Source organism: Moschus berezovskii, chromosome 6 (assembly GCF_049115385.1).
Source record: "Moschus berezovskii isolate FMDL1 chromosome 6, NW_MosBer_1.0, whole genome shotgun sequence".
Lineage (NCBI taxonomy): Eukaryota > Metazoa > Chordata > Mammalia > Artiodactyla > Moschidae > Moschus > Moschus berezovskii.
Window position 1 is genome coordinate 115809162 of NC_142465.1, and position 20319 is coordinate 115829480.

Sequence of the window (20319 nt, forward strand, 5' to 3'; positions counted from 1 at the left end):
GGCTGAAAAGGATGTGTCATGGTTGAATGTTGTCTTCCAAAAAGGTATGTCCAAGTCTTAAGCCTCAACACCTGAGACTTTAACCTTTTCTGGGTCTTTGCAGATATGCAGATAAAATTAACTTAAGGATCTCAGGATGAGATGATCCTGAACTCAGGGTGGGTCCTAAACCCTGTAAGCGATGTCCTTGAGTTTTTGTTTTGGTCTTTATGCTGTACGGGGTCTTCACTGCTGCTTGTTGCAGTGAGTGGGGGATACTCTCTAGTTGCAGTGCATGGCCTGCTCATTGGGGTGGCTTCTCTTGTTCTGAAGCAAAGGCTTTAGCACAAGAGTGGGCAGGCTTTAGTAGTTGGGCTCTTGGGCTTGAGAACGAGGGCTCAGCGGTTATGGTACATGGACTTAGTGGCCCAGAGGCATGTGGAATCTTCCCACACCAAAGACTGAACCCGTGTCCCCTGCACTGGCAGGTGGATTCTTATCCACTGGGCCACCGGGGAAGTCCTAAATTATGTTTTATAAAAATATCATTTGTTCTACAGATTCAGTGCAATCCCTATTAAATTGTTGTTTTAGTCACTCAGTCGTGTCCGACTCTTGTGATTCCCTGGACTATATAGCCCGCCAGGCTCCTCTGTCCGTGGGATTTCCCAGGTGAGAATACTGGAGCAGGTTGCCATTTCCTTCTCCATGACCTTGGGTTTTTATTAAAAGAAAAGGCAATTTTAGACACAGAGATACACGGAGGGCAAGCACGTGAGCCTGAGGCAGAGACTAGAGTGATGCGTCATGAGCCAAGAGGCAGAAAGAATGGGAGAGAGGCGTGGGATGTCTTCTCCCTTGGAAGGTCCTGGAAGGAACGTATCCTGTCCAACAACTTGATTTTGAGTTTTGGGGCCTTCAGAACTGTAAGAGAATAAATTTCTCTCTCTTTTTGGTTGTTTTCAGCTCTCCAGTTTGGTACCTTGTCCCAGCAGGCCTAGGAAATGAATCCAGGGCTTGGATTTAGAAGCAGAGAGGTTGTTGGTTGACCTTGGTGGGTTCTGAAGCGTTAGGAACAACTCTCCCAGGATATTTTGACCATGGCGGGGAGGACAGCTATGGCAGAAACCAAAATAATGTCATTTAAAGAAAAGGTCTTGGAAAAAAACAAAACCGCTAATGAAAAAGTCGGTCCAAAATCAACAGGGTTGAAAGGACAGAACTCAGAACTTCAGGCGGGAGAAACTCATATAGGCCTCATTGTATAAGCAGGTGGACTGGGGAGATGCCAGTTGAAAGACATCCAGGTGCTTTCTCGGGTAATCTCCCTTCTCTTCTGCCTGAAGAGGCTTAGGAATGCAAAGAGGAAGAGGAAGTGCTCAGTTCTGAACATCCAAAAATATATTCCTGAGTGTAAAAAAAGGGAATAACCTTGAAAGCCAATCTTTGCCAAGAAAGAAAAGGATGTGCTAAATAATGGAAACAGGCATTAAGATACTCAGACAGGCCTGGTGGGTGGCCTAGGTCACCCAGAGTTGTGTCCTGAGCCTGGAGAGAAGCAAGTCAGAGTACGATGCGGTGGGCATGGCCCCAGGACAACCGTGCAGAAAGGCAGGGCCAGGGACGCAGGAGGTCAAGCAAGGGGTCTAAGTCCTCCTCCTGGCTAAAGCCAGGGGTTGAGGGGACAGCTGAAAGCACTTGTTCCTTGACTCTTTTTCTGTTTGAATCCCTGGGAGGAGATTCATATTGGGTGAGACCTGGGTGCAGCAGGTCTGGGGGGAGAAGAGCCACATGGAGGAGAGGAAATGACCCGCTCCCCAGGGCTGCAGGCATCCTGAAATAACTCAAGGTATAACAATAATATTAATCCCACTAGTAAACAATCAGCTCCTAGCCCAATACTGGACCAATCTATTAAAAAATAGAAGCAATAATGTTAACATGAGTAACAAGAAGTACCTTCTCCTTGCATAAGTTTAAGTCAGTACCTGATAATATTCTGACTATTAACAGCAAATAAAATCAACCTAACAATAAATAATTTATTAACCATACTGTTAATCCAAAACAGGAATGCACTCAAGGAAAGATTAAAAGAAGTAAAAGGATCAAGTATTGCAAGTCTGGCAAGGAGATGTGGAGGAGCTGAAGGGCCTGGGGGCCCTTAGGGTCTCAGGGTAGGATCCCTCCTGGGATCTCCCTGCTGGTCCAGTGGTGAAGACTCTGCGCTTCCAGTGCAGGGGTTGGGGTTCAATCTCTGGTTGGGGAACTGGGATCCCACATACCGGATGATGTGGCCAATTTTTAAAATTTATACATGTATGAAAAAGAGAGTGATTACTCTTGTGGGGGCCCTCATGCACGGGGCAAGGTTCCAGCAGTGGGTGTCAGGGCACTCCAGAAGGACAGTGGCAGCAGAAAAAGAGGAGAAACTTAAAAGGATTGAGCATGTACCCCAAGAGAACTGAGTCATCCACTGGAGACAAATTAAGCTGGAAGACGCTGTTGCACCATGAATTGGCAAATTAGGGTTCCTTCCTACTTGCCCGCAGGGAAGCAGGGGCTCATCAACTCAGACACAGGAAACTGAGAAGCTACGTTTGTCGGGGCATTTTTTTCTTGACTATTAATCTGTGCTCCTGCTCCCCAGGCCACGGTCACCCTGGCAGGGCTCCAGAGGCTGGGAGCAACGTTTCTGCTGCTGCTGGAGGGGGTGGGGGCAGGGCTCGCGGCAGAGGGTTCTTGGGGGTCTGGAATGTGGAGATGAAACGCAAGTAAGAGTGGAGCACGATTCCCCAGGGAATCTCCGGGGATGGCTGCCTCAGGGGGAGGATGTAGGAAAATCAAATTCAAGAGTACAAATCAGTACTGTCACATACCCCGGAGGCTAAGGAGAAGCACCAGGTGAGAGAGAGACCTGGGCTGCTGGATTTTAAAAGCCTGAGAGCCTGCCCCTCGTTCACTTAATCCTCCCCCAAGCGCTAGGTGTTTGTACAAAACACAAACAAAATCCAGAGGCACCATTTCCCCATGTTTGTGTTCTGAGGCTAGGGTTCACACCAGGTCAGGAGCCACAGCTGGTTTGGATCAGAACCTCCACATCCCATGTGTCCCCACTTAGCCCGCTGCCTGATTAAAGGAAGAAGGGACAGGTGATGCTGGTAGGTCACGTCCCCATAGACCCCTTTGCTTTGTTGTTGTTGTTTAGTTGCTAAGTTGTGTCTGACTCTTCTGCAACTCCATGGATTGTAGCCTGCCAGCCGCCTCTGTCCATGAGATTTTCCCAGGCAAGAATACTGGAGTGGGTTGCCAAATCCTTCTCCAGGGGATCCTCCTGACCCAGGGGTCAAACCTGCATCTCCTGCATTGGCAGGTGTATTCTTTACCATCTGAGCCACCAGGAAAGCCCTGATCCCTTTGCTTAGGGGGAGACTTCAAGTTGGCGGCCATCTCGTCCTAGAGGAGCCAGCCCTCTGTTGCCTGGTTTGCTTCCCTAAATTGTCTCCTGGGATTGGGGGTGAGAATGTGAGCCTGAGACCCAGACAGAAGCCCGTTCATACTCCTGCATGGAGATCTTGGGCAAAGCATTTAAACTTTGGAGGCTTATGGGGACAATAATTCCCACCTTACTGAGCAGTTAAAAGGTTCAGAGGAGGGTGTGTACACAGTGTGTCTAGCATTGATGCAGGAACAGGTAAAAGTAGTTTAACTTAATTCTGCCATCCATCCTTCTGCTGCCCCCTCTCCCAGCTCTAACCCAATCAGCACGTTCAGGGTTAAATACCCTGCAGGAAGCAGAGCAAAGTGACTCAGAACCAGAAATTGGTTTAAGGGGCCAGCTCAAGCAAGCTTCCCCTGACCTTGACCTTTGGCGATCTTAAACAAAAATTTAGAAAACCTTTTCTTGTGAAGGGAAAAGAACAGTCTCCTTGGGGGTTCAGCCCACCTGGCATCGCTGCGGGCCCCATTACATCAGGGTCTTGGGCGACATACCCAGGGCATCTGTCCACTGTGGGAATGGGGCCCAACTGCCTCGCCTGTAGAGGACCTCTGAGAATCACAGCGGGTCAGTGATGGGGAGTCACTGTCAGAAACTGCGCACTGGTCTCAATAAAGGAACACCCAACTCTGTCTTTCTTAAGTGATATTGAGGGAGAGGAGCTCCCGCCAGGTTCAGAGGAAAGAAACCTGCTCCTGGCAGCAGGGGAATGGGGTTGCCACAGCAACGAGCTGCTTCCTAAGTCCACTCATTATATGGTTTTTGAATTTGACTTCCTCCTGTGTATACATCTTGCGGCTCCATTCCCCGTCTTCCCACCAACTCACCCCCTTGGGCTTCTCCCCTCCCTTCAAGACCTGTCTCTGGAATGGGACAGTATTTACTTAGTTTGCCTCTGCTGCAGGAAGGGGGTCACCTTCCAGGGCCCAAGAGTGGGCTCTTGTCTAACACTTGGAAATGAATGGTCTGCGGAGACACATGCTGACCAACCAAGAGACTTTACTGGGAAGGGGCACCGGGGCAGAAAGCAGGAGGGTATGGGAACCCAGGGGGTCTGCTCTGCCACGTGTGGCTCACAGTCATGGGGTTTTATGGTAATTGGATTAGTTTCCAGGTTGTATCTGATCAATCATTCTGACTTGATGTCCTTCCTGGCAGTGCACGCATTGCTCAGTCAAGATGGAGTCCATCGAGGAGGATTCTGGGAAGTTGGTAAGACACGTGGTGTCTCCTTTTGACCTTTCCCAAATTCTTCTGGTTGGTGGTGGCTTGTTAGTTTCCAGGACCTCCTGTTATAAAATAATTCATGCAAATGTTTACTATGGTGTCTGTCCAGGGTGGGCAGTTTCAGTCAGTGTTCCCCTAACACATTGGGAAGAGCCCCCTCTTCCTCTGCGGCCAACTGCTCAACTTCCTTGGGCAGCAGTTTGGCAGATGGAAAGTACATACCCTTTGACTTTCTAGCTCGGGAGGTTTAACCCTGTCATTGCAGCATTGTCTGTAGTCACTCCAAACCGGGAGCCACCTTTGTATCACTGGTTAAATATCAGCTGTGGCTTGAGAGTGCTATGTGGGTGTAGGAACAGCAAGCCAGATTCCATGGGCCCCCAGGGGAAGATGTACTGTAATTGTTGTTTAGTTTCTAAGTCATATCCAACTCTCTGCAACCCCATGGACTAGCTCGCCAGGCTCCTCTGTCCATGGGATTTCCCAGGCAAGAATACTGGAGTGGGTTGCCATTTCCCTCTCATAGTTAAGATCAAAAGGCCAGTTGTTCAAACTCATAAAAACAGAGAGGAGAATGGTGATTGCAGGGACTGGGGGAGGGGTAAACGGGGAGATAGAGTTTCAGTTCTGGAGACAGGCTGCACACCAACCTGAATGTACTTAACCCGACTGAACTGTCCACTTAGAAATGGTTAAGGTGGTAAATTTTATGGTATGTGGATTTTTACCACAATTTTAAAGAAGTGCAAGTTGCATAATAGAGTTAATAGTTATAGCGTGATCTTGTTAGTGTGCCTCTCTAAAGGGTTCTGAAATTATGGAAGGCGACAAAATAAGCTATCAGTGGTTACTTTTTTTTTGGCTGTACCAGGTCTTTGTTATGGTGCACGGGCTCTAGAGCTCAAGGGCTTAGTAGTTGCCACACGTGGGCTTGGTTGCCCTGCAGCATGTGGGATCTTAGTTCCTGGGCTAGGGATCGAACCCGCATACTGTGCAATGGAAGGCTGATTCTCAACCACTGGACTGCCAGGGAAGTCCCTCACTGGTTACTTTTGCAGTTGGAAGGAACTGAGGGGGAAAAAGATGTTACTTTTCATTTATTCCTTTCTGCAGAGTTTCTGCAAAGTTTAAATATATATAAAACTAGGATCTATTATTTTTATAATTTCAACAAGTCAGTACAAACAAGGTGATGATATTCAGATACCTGGTCTCTAGAAAGCAGGCATTAATTCAATAGATGTTTATTGAGATGCTATGCCAAGTACAAGGGTCCAAGGGACAGCAGGCAGACGGGATGGTCTCTGCCCTTGTGGGATATACACTCCTCCAGAGAGACAGTCCTGACCATGGCTGGTGACTGACATGAGCTGTGATAAAGAGCAAGGGCGTGCTTTCCCCATATGGTCATTTCATCTCACACCTCTGAGGAGGTGACATTTAAGCTGAGACATGAAGGATGAAAAGGAACCAGCCAGGAGGAAGGAGGAAAGGGCATCCAGGCACAGAAGTGAGAGTGCAAAGATCCAGATGACCCCAAAGAGAAGGTCAGCATGTCAGGAACAGGAAGCAGAGGGCGAGGACTGCGCTCCCAGGGAAAGGCACGGCAGGAGTCTAAGCGGGAGAGTGATGTGATCGCTTTATGTTTTAGAACCATCACCGTGACTGCTGGGGTTGGAGACGGGGCAAAAGGGGCAGCTGACAGACAAGATAATGGTGTCCTTATTAGCTTCCTGCTGAATGACATTGATGAGGATTTTGGTTTTAGACGAGGCCTGAAAATTGCAGGTAATGACTGGAAGAGGTTAGAAGAGTGCACATTTTAAACGGCTCTTAAGCGCACACACAACCGATGACATTACGGTCTTCGCCAGGCGTGCTGACAGGAGGGTTGCAGCTGGCTCTTCTCGCTCTCAGGAGCCTGTGAGTCAGTGGGACCCAGTCAAATGCAGGTTCTCATTCAGCAGGTCAGGCCGGAAGGGGCCTGAGACTCTGCATTTCTGGCCAGTTCCCAGGAGATGCCAAACCAGGTACCACGCTTGGAAGAGCAGCTTATGAAGGAATTTCATTTTCAAAGTTGATGTAATGTTCAGATTCCTTTTTAAAAAGCATGCTTTGTTTTGTGCTGGAAAATAACAGTTATTAAGGCTCTCAATCAAGGCTCTTAATAACAGTTAAAAGGCTCTCAAAACCACTTGCTTGAGACGGTTACCGACAAAGCAGAAGTACAGAGTAGAAAGGGCAGTCTCTGACTAGGCCACCAGGAGGAGGGCAAGGCCACCCAGCCATCAGCTCACCTCCTCCCTGATGAAACTCTTGGCTCCAGTGCAAAACAAAGAAGAAACAACATTTAAGTAAACATTGTGTGCATGTGTGTGCTCAGTCGTGTTCGACTCTTATGACCCCATGGACTGTACCCCACCAGGCTCCTCTGTCCATGGAATTTTCCAGGCAGGAATACAGGAGTGGGTTGCCATTTCCTTCTCCAGGGTATCTTCCATGCCCAGGGATCGAAACTGAGTCTGTTGCATCTCCTGAGTTGGCAGGTGGATTCTTTACCACCTCGGAAGCCCCTGGGGTCAGATTACTTGGGTCAAAAATCTCAGCTCTGTCACTCTTAAGCTTTGTAAACTTGGACACATTGCTTAAACTCCCCAATCCTCAGTTTCCTCCTCTGAAAAATGGAGATAATAATAGCTAAGAGTGTTGTATGGATTAAATGAGTTCTTGGGCTCATAGTGTCTTTACCCGCAAAGTAGGTATTTAATATTCCTGGGCTCACAGAGTTGGGAAGATCAAATAATAATAGCTCGTGCTTTAATAGTCTCATTTAGAATGCCCAGCATGTAATGAGACTATTAAAGCACCAGCTATTATTATTTGATCCTCCCAACAACTCTGTGAACCTAGTAATATTAAATACCCATTTTGCAGGTAAAGACACTTAAGTTGGCAAAGATGGCACTGGGCTCTAGGACAGGGACAGCTCGCGGCTTCTCTGCTCTTTGGATAGCTCTCCATCCCAGAGGAGGGACCCTGGGAGGGAGCAGCCATCCAGGTGCAGCTGATGCCACCAGAATCCCATTTTCTGTAGCACCTCAGGGGCCCCATGCTATTGCAGGTATCACAAGCAGACCTGGTCCTCCCTCTGACCTAAAACAGCTGCCCTGTGCAGGAGCTAGAGGCCACGGGGTAAAGGTTCAAGGCAGGTGGGTGCTCAGCCTGCAGCATTCCCAGCTGTTCACTCACCCGGCATCTCTAAGGCAGACGGATCACAAAATGAAACTCAGCCTGCAGGGGCCACATTAAAACAAGACCACTCTATCCGCCTTCTGCACAGCAGCCTCTGCAGGATGCAAAGGGTTTCTGAGATGAGAAGGCAGGCCACCTCCATCTATCTTACTTAATCCTGCTGGTTGGATGCAAATTGCTTTCTCACACTGATGCAAAAGAACACTGGTGTGTGGGATGCAGCAACTGGGGCTCACAGTTGAAAGATGGCACAAGGGTGGGCAGCTGCACTAACAGGACCCTGGGGCCTCATGTAGGGCAGAGGGCAGCCACCAAGAGCCCTCTCCTCTTCCTCCTCCCTGACTCCCCACCTCGCCTTCCCCTCTACCCCTGTGAGGACTTTGCAGAGTGTGGGAGTCAAGGCAGATTTTTCCTCAGCCTTTGTCTGGGGCAGGAACACCTGGAAGCATTTTGATGGACTAGAATATCTCCTGGAGCAAATGAAAAGCTGGCTCCTAGGCCACAGAGGGTCAGCTTCTGGGAGGGGATCCCACAAGAGGCTCAGGGACGGGGAGCCTGTGTCGACCCACTCTGAGTCGAGTGGGTTGAAGAGAGGTTAAGTCTGACTTTGGGTGTGTGCATGCTAAGTCACTTCAGTTGTGTCTGACTCTTTGCAACCCTATGGACTGTAGCGCGCCAGACTCCTCTGTCCATGGGATTCTCCAAGCAAGAATACTGGAGTGGGTTGCCATTTCCTCCTCCAGGGGATCTTCCCGACCCAGAGATCGAACCAACATCTCCTGTGTCTTCTGCATTCCAGGTGGAATCTTTACCGCTGAGCCACTGCAAGCCCCTGATTCTGGGTGTTCAACTCAAATTTGTATTTTACTTGTGTTTATGTTTCTGTATGTTTATGTGTTTGTGTATGTGTATGTTTATTGGTACTCTCTTCATTACCCAAAGAACTTGAGATGGCTTAGAAAAATGTGTGCAATGTCAAGGAATAAAAAAGATAGCTTTGGGAATTGAAGGGAAAGAAATAAAATAAAAGGAGAGATGGACTTCCCTGGTGGTTGAGTGGCTAAGACTCTGCACTCCCAGTGCAGGGGGCCCAGATTTGATCTGAGGTCAAGGAACAAGATTTCATATGCCGCAATTAAGAGTTCACATGCCACAGTGAAGACCCAGCGCAGCCAGATAAATAAATATTTTAAAAAAAAGAAAAGAAAGGGAAAACAATGAAACTAGGAGTAAGATTTTCAGCTTAGCACTTCGATGGATGTTAAAAAAAAACAAAAACAACGGCAACCTCCCCCTGCCCCCACCAAGCAGACTACTATTGGCCACATGCACCCTAACATGAATGAAAGTGTGAGGGAAGCTGGGGAGCACCGAAAGGTGTGGCTTCTAGTGTGGGCTGGTCCCCAACCAGGTCATCAGAAGCAAAGGCAGGGGGTAGGGAAGTGGGGGAGAATGCAGGAAACCCTGTGGGGTGAGCAGAGAGGGAGAGACAGGAGGGGCCTCCTCAGGAGGTGTCTGTGAGCAGGTGGCACCATGAGGGGCAGGGGGCAGACTGTGCCGGCATGTCCAGACCTGCCCTTACTTCCATTGCCAGCGACACGAGGGCAGAAACTGGCTGGCCTCCCACATCATGGAGGCAGCAGATACAGTTGGTGAGAGAAGGTGAATAGGCTGGGTCCAAGGGCCCCAGGCCAGCCCTGAAGACGCTCCGAAGTTGCACAGTCCCCAGAATCAAGCTCACCAAAGGAACGTCCTGCCTGTGAACCGAAGCGAGTCTCCTCTGCTATTTCCCCACGCACCGCCCCTCTGCCTCCCAACCCCACCAACCAAGCAAGGGCTTCAGCCCTTGACTTTATCCTGGAATGTAGAACCAAGGAAGGCCTTGTTTCATTTTGTTTTGTCATGTTTTGCTGAGGTGTACGGATGGGGAAGGAGGAGGGCATTGTATCACACACACATCCAGTGTGTTCCAAGCATTCTGGGATCCTCCCGACTTATAAGCAACCTTGCACTCATTTATTGATCCAAATCTTTTTTTCCTAAGGTATTTTGACTTTTAGTCAAACTTTGGTTTAAGTAATGAGTTTCAGAGGAAGAAGAAGTCAAAGGTTGTGTTGTTGTTTTTGGAACACTGATCATTAAATCAGGCGAAGTCGACCAGCACCAGCTTTTTTTCTTTTTTTCACTCCTACACTCTGTACTCCTCCAGAGTCACACCAGAAAGAAAAGGCTTTGATTAACTTCTCGCTACTCCTTCACCCACACCCCGTCCCCTCATTGTCCCATCTCCCCCCATGTCTAAGTGAACAGTGTGCAGACAGGAACAGCCTGAGCATGGCCAGTGGCTGGCAGAGCCAGGACTCGCATGATGCCCACATCCCAGCACCGAGCCGATGTTGCTGTTGTCCTGGGCGCCCCCGTCCCCAGCGCTGCAGGTGTTGGCTGCTCATGGCTCACACCTCCGCGCTCCTCTAAAAGCTCGCTTTTGGCCGAGGAGATGCTGGGAGGTTACAGCCACGCTGAAACCCCTTGCCTTTTCAGGGCAACCACCGCTGTGTGACAGTTTATGCTCCAGAGCTCCCCACGGGGTCAGGCTGAGGCTGGACTTCTTTTTTTTAATTTTTATTTATTTATTCATTCATTTATTTTTGACTGTGCTGGATCTTTGTGGCTACGTGGGCTTTTCTCTAGTTGCAGCGAGTGGGGGCTACTCTCTAGCTGCGGTGGCTTCTCTTGTTGTGGAGCTTGGGCTATAGATGCACAGGCTTCAGCAGTTGTGGCACGTGGGCTGAGTTGCCCTGCAGCATGTAGAATCTTCCCGGAACAGGAATCAAACCCTTGTCTCCTGCATTGGCCGGCAGACATTTTACCGCTGGACCACCAGGGAAGTCCGAGGCTGGACTTCAGTAAACCACATCTGTCCCCAGCATCTTGCCCTTAAGGGTTTCTCTTGAGACCCCTTCCTTGATAAATCCCTTGTATGAGCACCACAGTCTCAGGTCTTGCTTCTCTGGGGCTTAACTGTGACACTTTCGTCTCCTTGTCTTTATAAAAGCATGGTGTCTACAATGATAGGGGCAAAGTAGGTGATTAAATAGTTAATCCTACCAAGGGGTCGTAAGTAAAGAAGAAAGTATGGAAGACCTCTGTAAGTTAATGACCACTTAAGAAAACAGGTTTGGCATGCGGGGATGACCCAGAGGGAGGATAAAAGGAGGAGGGAGGTGGGAGGGGGGTTCAGGAGGGGGAACTTATGTAAACCCGGGGCAAATTCATATCAATGTATGGCAAAACCAACCAATATAATATGGTAAAATAATTTGCCTCCAATAAAAAATAAATTAACTACAAAAAAAAAAAAAGAAAACAGGTTTGCTTAATCACAAAACCAAACAGGCTGGCTTAGCGACAAAACCATGCAACAGAAGCATGAGACATGCCCCCAAACAAGAAAACGGTGGTGGCATGAAACCCACATCCAGCCCAGTGAGGTCAGTAGGTTAATGATTCCTAGGACATGCTCTTCTGTGAGCACTGAAAACAAAAATATAAGGAAAGGGCGACATTATATATATTTGCCATATTTTCGTGTAGGTTACCACCTTGTTGCTTATTTCCTTTATGCCATGACAACCCCACTTTGACCATGTAGCGACAAGAAAACTCACCCACCTGATGTGGAGGATGAGCTGATGAGGAAAAAGGCGGTCTCCTCCTCCCCACTTTTCTTTTGATTATAAAACTGTAACCCACCCACTCACCTGCCCTCGCAGAAAAGAGAAAAAAAAAAACCATAGCCCACTAAGTTCTCAGGGTGGCATCCTTTTGCCCATGGGCTTGTAAGCCTCACAAATATGCTATTTTAATCAATCATTTCTTATCTATCACAGCATCTCGCTGAATTCTTTCTGCAGTAAAACATAAAGAACCAGAGTGGCTCAGAGCACCCCCGAGAGGCTTTTCTGCAGTTTCAAAAGGGTCCCCCTGGGCAGGAGTTTGGCCTTCCTGCTTTTCAACTGAAGAGGGTCAACTACAAATTGGCACTTGCCATGGGCACTTGCCATCTACCTCTATAAGGATTCAACCTTGTGCTGCTGTAGCTGCTGATTTTCAATACCCCTGAAAGTTCAGGGCAGAGAACAGAAATGAGGCACCCATGCTTGGGGGAAAAACTGGCAGGATAGGCCTTCAGATAGTTAGATATCCTCAGGAGCTGATTTTACAAGCCCAACTCTTGTATCTCCTCATATCTAGAAAAGCACTAAAGTCTTTCATGGTGAAGACTGTTTCTCATGACTAGAAGAAATCTGGGAAAACATGTACTTGATTGTATGTACTCTCCCTTCATCAAAATCACATATATCCTCCCCTGCCGACCCTGTTTGGAGCAGTTTCTCAGAGCTATCTGGGGTGTTGTCTACTGGACTGCAGTCCTCATTTTGCCCCAAATAAAACTTAACTCACAAATTTCACTTTGTGCGTTTTTTTTTAAGTCGACAGTGTTGACCTTCTACCGTGACCTCACAAGGCGGGTCTGGAGTGGGCATGCAGATGTGGATGTTACTGATCTCAGCATCCCACAAGTTTCCCTCTGCATCCGGGTGGTGTCAATGGGAAAACCACGCTGCCATCTGCGTTTGTTTCCAGGGCTGGCGTAACAAAGTACCACAAACTGAGTCACTTAAAACAACAGAAATGTATAGCTTCATAAGTTCCGGAAGCTAGAAGTCCAAAATCAAGGTGTTGACAGTGGCATGCTCCCTCTGAAAGCAGCAGGAAAGCATCCTTCCTCGCTCCTCTGGCCCCTGGTGTTTGCCAGCGTTCCTTGGCCAGTAGATGCATCAGTCCAACCTGCCTCCTTGTCACACAGCCGTCTTCTCCTGTGCATCTCTCCTCATAAACACACAGTTACGTTTGACTAAGGGCTCACCTTAATCCAGTATGACCTCGTCTTAATGACCTCTGCCACAAACCAGTTTCCAAATAAGATCACATTCTGAGCTACTGGGGGTAGAACTTCAACACATCTTTTTATGGGGGTCGGGGGGATCACACTCCAACCCATAATACCATCTCTGCCATCCATTAGCTGTGGGGTGCCACAAGTCAGGTACTTCTCTGATCTGGCTTCTTCCACTGTAGGAATGGGAACACTAGGGAGCTGAGGCTGGAGAGAGGGACCCTGGGGGTCATGTATGTCTCTCTTGGGTACCCATGGGCTGTTGTTACAGCCCTGTCCTAGCGCCACCCCTGCCCACTAGCAGCCCCTGCCTAGGAGAGCTTAGATCTGCCCTGGAGGTGTATTTTGTATCAATAAAAGAATACCGGAGGCTTTCAGGAAGTCAGGCTTTGTGGGCCATTGTTTAAGTGTCTCTGCCTGTGACTGCTTGATGAGCAAGAGGGGAGCTAAGAATACATTAGGTGGGATGACCTGGGTGAGTCGAACACACACAAAAGCCTCCGCACAAAGCACTTTCTGGTCTAATAATGGCGCTAAGCAAATCCATCTTCCCCAGGCAATTTCCTGCTGCCAGGACTGAGCTGTCTTCTGTCTCCTCAGCCTCCTGCTGCTCCACAGCCTTCCTGCGGGGCTCCAACAAAGGGGCAGTTCTGTTAATCATGACAGGTCCTTTTGCTGACAGATCTGTCTTCTTTTTTCAGGGTAGTCCCATATCAATCTGAAACAGTCAGCTGCTTCCAGAATAATCTGTTCTTTCCCTGATCTAAGTCTCAAAGTTTGCAGTGATCATGAAAGATGCAAACGGAGGGCTCACCTGCTGGTCCAGTGGTACGGGTTAGATCCCTGGTCCGGGAAGATCCCACATGCCATGAAGCAACTGAGCCTCTGCGCCACACCTATTGAGCCCGCACTCTAGAGCCCGGGAGCTACAACTACAGAGCCCATGTGCTGCAACTACTAAAGCCCGAGTACCCTAGAGCCGGTGCTCCGCAAGAGAAGCCACCATGATGAGAAGCCTGTGCACCTCAATGAAGAGTCGCCCCTGCTCACCGCAACTAGAGAAAACTTGAGTGCAGCAACAAAGACCCAGAGTGGCCAAAACTAAGTAAATAAGTTATTTTCTTTTGTAAAATCTCCCTCTTTTAGGAAATCAGTTGTTACCTAAACCAAGGCTTTCAGCCATGCCAAGGTGTACGCTGAAAGACTCTTCAGTTTGCAAATATAGTAAAGAAATTGGTTTGAGAAACAGACATATCTGTCCTTCTCTCCTTTTCCATTTCTCTGAAGGAGAGAGTGAACGGAAAAGAACACAGCCCAGTCTTAAGATGAACAGGCCCTGTAGATGGGCAGAGAATTGGGAACACCCAGCTGCTAATGCCATGTGGGAGGAGAGCACTGAAAGTCCAGCTGAACTAGTAAATTAAACACTTTCTGACATTGCCAGGGTCTGGATGAGGAACCATCATAAAAGCTGCTGTGGCATTCTAAGCTAACTGATTTTTAAGATAAGGCCTACTTTTACATTCCTTTGAAGCAAGAGAGGCAACAATTGCTTTAGAAACAAATGCTGACTTTAAATTCGGAAAATAGGATAGTCAAAAGTTTCCTTAAACCTTGTAATCCTTCCTTCTCCCAGCATCTACCCCCTCCACAAACCAAACAAACATAGAAGCACCTGCCAAAAACAAGTCAGTTATTCTGAAAATTATTTAAATTATTTATATCCTTTGAAATGCTTATTTCAAAGGGAAGTGCAGAGAAAGAGAGAGAGCCAATTAGAAGCCGCTGTATTGAACAGCTTTTTAGTTAAATCAGGTTTTTTGTCTCTCTGTTTTGCTAATGGTGTGGATTGTTGACCTTTCCAATCATTAAGTATGGCTGCTTAGTAAGATCCCCCTGGGCTTGGTTTGTTCTTAGTTTTCTGAGCGACAATTCCCCCATGTTGATGGCCTAAAAACATAATGAGGTGCATGAATCACAAGTAATAATAATTTTAAAAATCTAAGCACAAGCAAAACTGGACTTATTACCATGAAGAAGCAGCATTCTGATGAGGGGAGGAAAAAAGTCTTAGGACAGGGGAGAATACATAATGACCACCACTTTCATGTACTGTTCACTGCATGCCAGGCACGGTTCTAAGCACTTTCCCATTCAGTTCTGGGAAAGACATTTTACAGAAGAGGAAACTGAGGCACGAAGAGGTGAAGTAGTTTGCTGAAAGTCACACGGCTAGGAAGTGACCAAGCTGTTATGTAACCAAGGCGGCCTGGCTCAAGCGTAACCATTTCAGCCCTTTTAAGGAAGGGGAATGGGTAAGGCATAAAAAGAAGTTAAATGTACATAAAGAAAAGGGCAGTAATAGTTCTAAATGCACATTGATCAGTGTATTCGCTTCTTGGGGTGAGTGAAGTGAAGTGAAAGTCGCTCAGTTGTGTCCATCTCTTTGTGACCCCATGGACTGTAGCCTGCCAGGCTTCTCTATCCATGGGATTCTCCAGGCAAGAATACTGGAGTGGGTTGCCATTCCCTTCTCCAGGGGATCTTCCCAACCCAGGGACTGAACCCAGGGAACGGGACCCCACGTGCTGCAATCCAGAGTTCGCTTACCGCAACTAAAGATCCTGCATGCTGCAACTAAGACCCAGCGCAACCAAATAATTTTTTTGTAAAAATGATTATTTTTATAAAGGAGCTTTAAAGGTTTTTCAGTTTATCTCCTTACATACTATAGGGACCCCCTTACTTCAGGGCTTTGGGGCTTCCTTGATGCTCAGGGGGTAAAGAATTCCCCTGCAATGCAGGAGACGTGGGTTCCATCCCTGGGTCAGGAAAATCTCCTGGAGGAGGACATGGCAACAACTCACTCTAGTATTCTTGCCTGAAAAAACCCCAAGGGCAGAGGAGCCTGGGCACGAACACAACAGTTACTTCAGGACACAGACTATATTATTCCTCTGAGTGCCTCTTAGCATCTGGTCCTAACGCAGGTGCTCAATCAGTGTCTATCAAAGAAATGAATGAGTGAAGAAACAGACCTTTCCTGCTGCTGCTGCTGCTGCTAAGTCACTTCAGTCGTGTCCGACTCTGTGCGACCCCATAGACGGAAGCCAACCAGGCTCCCCCGTCCCTGGGATTCTCCAGGCAAGAACACTGGAGTGGGTTGCCATTTCCTTCTCCAATGCGTGAAAGTGAAAAGTGAAAGTGAAGTCGCTCAGTCGTGTCCGACCCTTAGCGACCCCACGGACTGCAGCCCACCAGGCTCCTCCATCCATGGGATTTTCTAGGCAAGAGTTCTGGAGTGGCTTGCCATTGCCTTCTCCGAGACCTTTCCTAGTGCATACAAAATGTACCAGGTTTTTAGGGACTGAGTCATCTGCTTCACACTGATCAAGTCAGTTCAGTTCAGTTCAGTTGCTCAGTCGTGTCCGACTCTTAGCGACCCCATGAACCACAACACGAAAGGCCTCCCTATCCATCACCAACTCCCGGAGTTCACTCAAACTCATGTTCATCGAGTCGGTGATGCCATCCAGCCACCTCATTCTCCGTCGTCCCCGTCTCCTCCTACCTTCAATCGCTCCCAGCATCAGAGTCTTTTCCAGTGAGTCAACTCGTTGCATGAGGCGGCCAAAGTATTGCAGTTTCAGCTTTAGCATAAGTCCTTCCAATGAACACCAAGGATTGATCTCCTCTAGAAAGGACTGGTTGGATCTCCTTGCAGTCCAAGGGACTCTCAAGAGTCTTCTCCAGCACCACAGTTCAAAAGCATCAATTCTTCAGCGATCAGCTTTCTTCACAGTTCAACTCTCACACCTAAATTCATAAGGAATTTCTATATAAAGCAGAATGCAGAAAGTCTGTTTTCCTTTGCATGAGGCAAGGAAGTTCTCACATTTGCTACAACAGATGAGCCCTGAGGACATTACCCCTAGTGAAATTAGCCAGTCACAGTTCAGTTCAGTTCAGTCGCTCAGTCGTGTCCGAATCTTTGGGACCCCGTGAATCACAGCATGCCAGGCCTCCCTGTCCATCACCAACTCCCGGAGTTCACTCAAACTCATGTCCATCGAGTCGGTGATGCCATCCAGCCACCTCATTCTCTGTCGTCCCCTTCTCCTCCTGCCCCCAATCCCTCCCAGCATCAGAGTCTTTTCCAATGAGTCAACTCGTTGCATGAGGTGGCCAAAGTATTGGAGTTTCAGCTTTAGCATCAGTCCTTCCAATGAACACCCAGGATTGATCTCCTTTAGAATGGACTGGTTGGATCTCCTTGCAGTACAAGGGACTCTCAAGAGTCTTCTCCAGCACCACAGTTCAAAAGCATCAATTCTTCGGCGATTAGCTTTCTTCACAGTCCAACTGTCACATCCATACATGACCACTGGAAAACCCATAGCTTTGACTAGACGGACCTTTGTTGGCAAAGTAATGTCTCTGCTTTTTAATATACTATCAAGGTTGGTCATAACTTTCCTTCCAAGGAGTAAGCGTCTTTTAATTTCATGGCTGCAATCAGCATCTGCAGTGATTTTGGAGCCCCAAAAAATAAAGTCTGACACTGTTTCCCCATCTATTTCCTATGAAGTGATGGGACCGGATGCCATGATCTTAGTTTTCTGAATGTTGAGCTTTAAGCCAACTTTTTCACTCTCCTCTTTCACTTTCATCGAGAGGCTTTTTAGTTCCTCTTCACTTTCTGCCATAAGGGTGGTGTCATCTGCATATCAGGTTATTGATATTTCTCCCGGCAATCTTGATTCCAGCTTGTGCTTCTTCCAGCCCAGCGTTTCTCATGATGTACTCTGCATATAAGTGAAATAAGTAGGGTGACAATATACAGCCTTGACATACTCCTTTTCCTATTTGGAACCAGTCTATTGTTCCATGGTATGACCTAAATCAAATCCCTTATGATTATACAGTGGAAGTGAGAAATAGATTTAAGGGACTAGATCTAATAGATAGAAAGCCTGATGAACTATGGACAAAGGTTCATGACATTGTATAGGAGACGGGGATCAAGCCCATCCCCATGGAAAAGAAATGCAAAAAGGCAAAATGGCTGTCTGGGGAGGCCTTACAAACAGCTGTGAAAAGAAGAGAAGTGGAAAGCAAAGGAGGAAAGGAAAGATATAAACATCTGAATGCAGAGTTCCAAAGAATAGCAAAGAGAGATAAGAAAGCCTTTCTCAGTGATCAGTGTAAAGAAATAGAGGAAAAAACAGAATAGGAAACACTAGAGATCTCTTCAAGAAAATTAGAGATACCAAGGGAACATTTCATGCAAAGATGGGCTCAATAAAGGACAGAAATGGTATGGACCTAACAGAAGCAGAAGATATTAAGAAGAGGTGGCAAGAATACACAGAAGAACTGTACAAAAAAGATCTTCACGACCAAGATAATCATGATGGTGTGATCACTCACCTAGAGCCAGACATCCTGGAATGTGAAGTCAAGTGGGCCTTAGAAAGCATCACTACGAACAAAGCTAGTGGAGGTGATGGAATTCCAGTTGAGCTATTTCAAATCCTGAAAGATGATGCTGTGAAAGTGCTGCACTCAATATGCCAGCAAATTTGGAAAACTCAGCAGTGGCCACAGGACTGGAAAAGGTCATCCAGTCACAGAAAGATAATATTGTATGATTCCTCTCGTTGGAGGTCTGTAGAGGAGTCAAATGCACAGAAACAGAAAGTAGAATGGTGGTTGCCAGGGGCTGGGGAGAGGGAGGGATAGGGAGCTGGTGTTTCATGGGTACAGATTTTCAGTTTTACATAACGATGAGAGCTATGCCGATGAATGGTGCTGATGGCTGCACAACATCACGAGTGTATTTAATATCACTAAACTGTGACTTAAAATGGTCAAAATGGTAAATTTTGTTGTGTGTAGTTTTTTAAATGGGAAAAACTTTTTTTTTTTGGTAAAAATACTCTTTTTGGGCCAAAGCCTGAAAGTTGCAAGGCTTCAGCAGGCTCAAGAGTTTTAAAATATCAGTTACATGAGACAGATGTGCCCGTGCAGCTGTTGTCCAGGTGGGGAGACATTCCTAGTACTTCCTACTCCACCATCTCCCCCAGATCCTCCTATAAGAATTTTATAAACCAGGATGTTACAACAATTTTGCCAGCCTCATCCCCAAAACTGGCAAATTTCATCACGTATCCAGGACAATACTTAACAAAGATGATTCAGCTTCTGATGAGTGAATTCCAAACATTAAAAATAATAACTGTGATATTATACAACTATATATAAAACAGATAACTAATAAGGACCTACTTACACTACAAGGAATTCTACTCAACACTGTGTAATGACCTGAATGGGAAACCAATCTAAAAAAGAGTGGGAGCTTCCCTGGTGGCGCAGTGGATCAGAACCTGCCCGCCAGTGCAGGGGATATGGGTTCAGTCTCTAGTCTGGGAAGATTCCACATGCTGGGGCTCTGTGTGTTACAACTACTGAGCCCATGGTCTAGAGCCTGTAAGCAGAACCTACTGAAGCCGGCACGCCTAGAGCTTGTGTTCTGAACACGAGAAGCCAACGCAATGAGAAGCCTGCACACCACAGTGAAGACCCAAAATAAATAAATAAGAGTGGATATATGTATAAATAATTCACTTTGCTGGACAGCAGAAACTATCACAACATTTTAAACCAACTATACCCTGATGGCTCAGACGGTAAAGAATTGCCTGCAATTCGGGAGACCTGGGTTTGATCCCTGGGTCAGGAAGATCCCCTGGAGGAGGGAATGGCAACCCATTCCACTATTCTTGCCTGGAGAATCCCCATGAACAGAGGAGCTGGGAGGGCTACAGTCCATGGGGTCACAAAGAGTTGGACATGACTGAGTGACTAAGCACATCAACATACTCCAGTAAAAATGAATTTTAAAAAAGAATGTCTTCAAAATGTTTCAAAATGTGGGATGGGGGAATTGCAGAAGCAAGGAGATGGATTAACAAGTAAGTTTATAAAGTAAACTAGATTGTAAACTCCATTTAGTGACACCTGCTTAAGGAAACGGAGAAGGCAATGGCAAGCCACTCCAGTACTCTTGCCTAGAAAATCCCATGGGTGGAGGAGCCTGGTAGGCTGCAGTCTGTGGGGTCGCTAAGGGTTGGACACGACTGAGCGACTTCACTTTCACTTTTCACTTTCACACATTGGAGAAGGAAATGGCAACCCACTCCAGTGTTCTTGCCTGGAGAATCCCAGGGACAGGGGAGCCTGGTGGGCTGCCGTCTATGGGGTCACACAGAGTCGGACACGACTGAAGCGACTTAGCAGCAGCAGCAGCTTAAGGAAATCCTCAAACTCTCATGGATGAGTTTTTTTTTTCCCAACTAATTCTAAGAGAAGCACTTACTCCTATTCCTACTACTAAAAC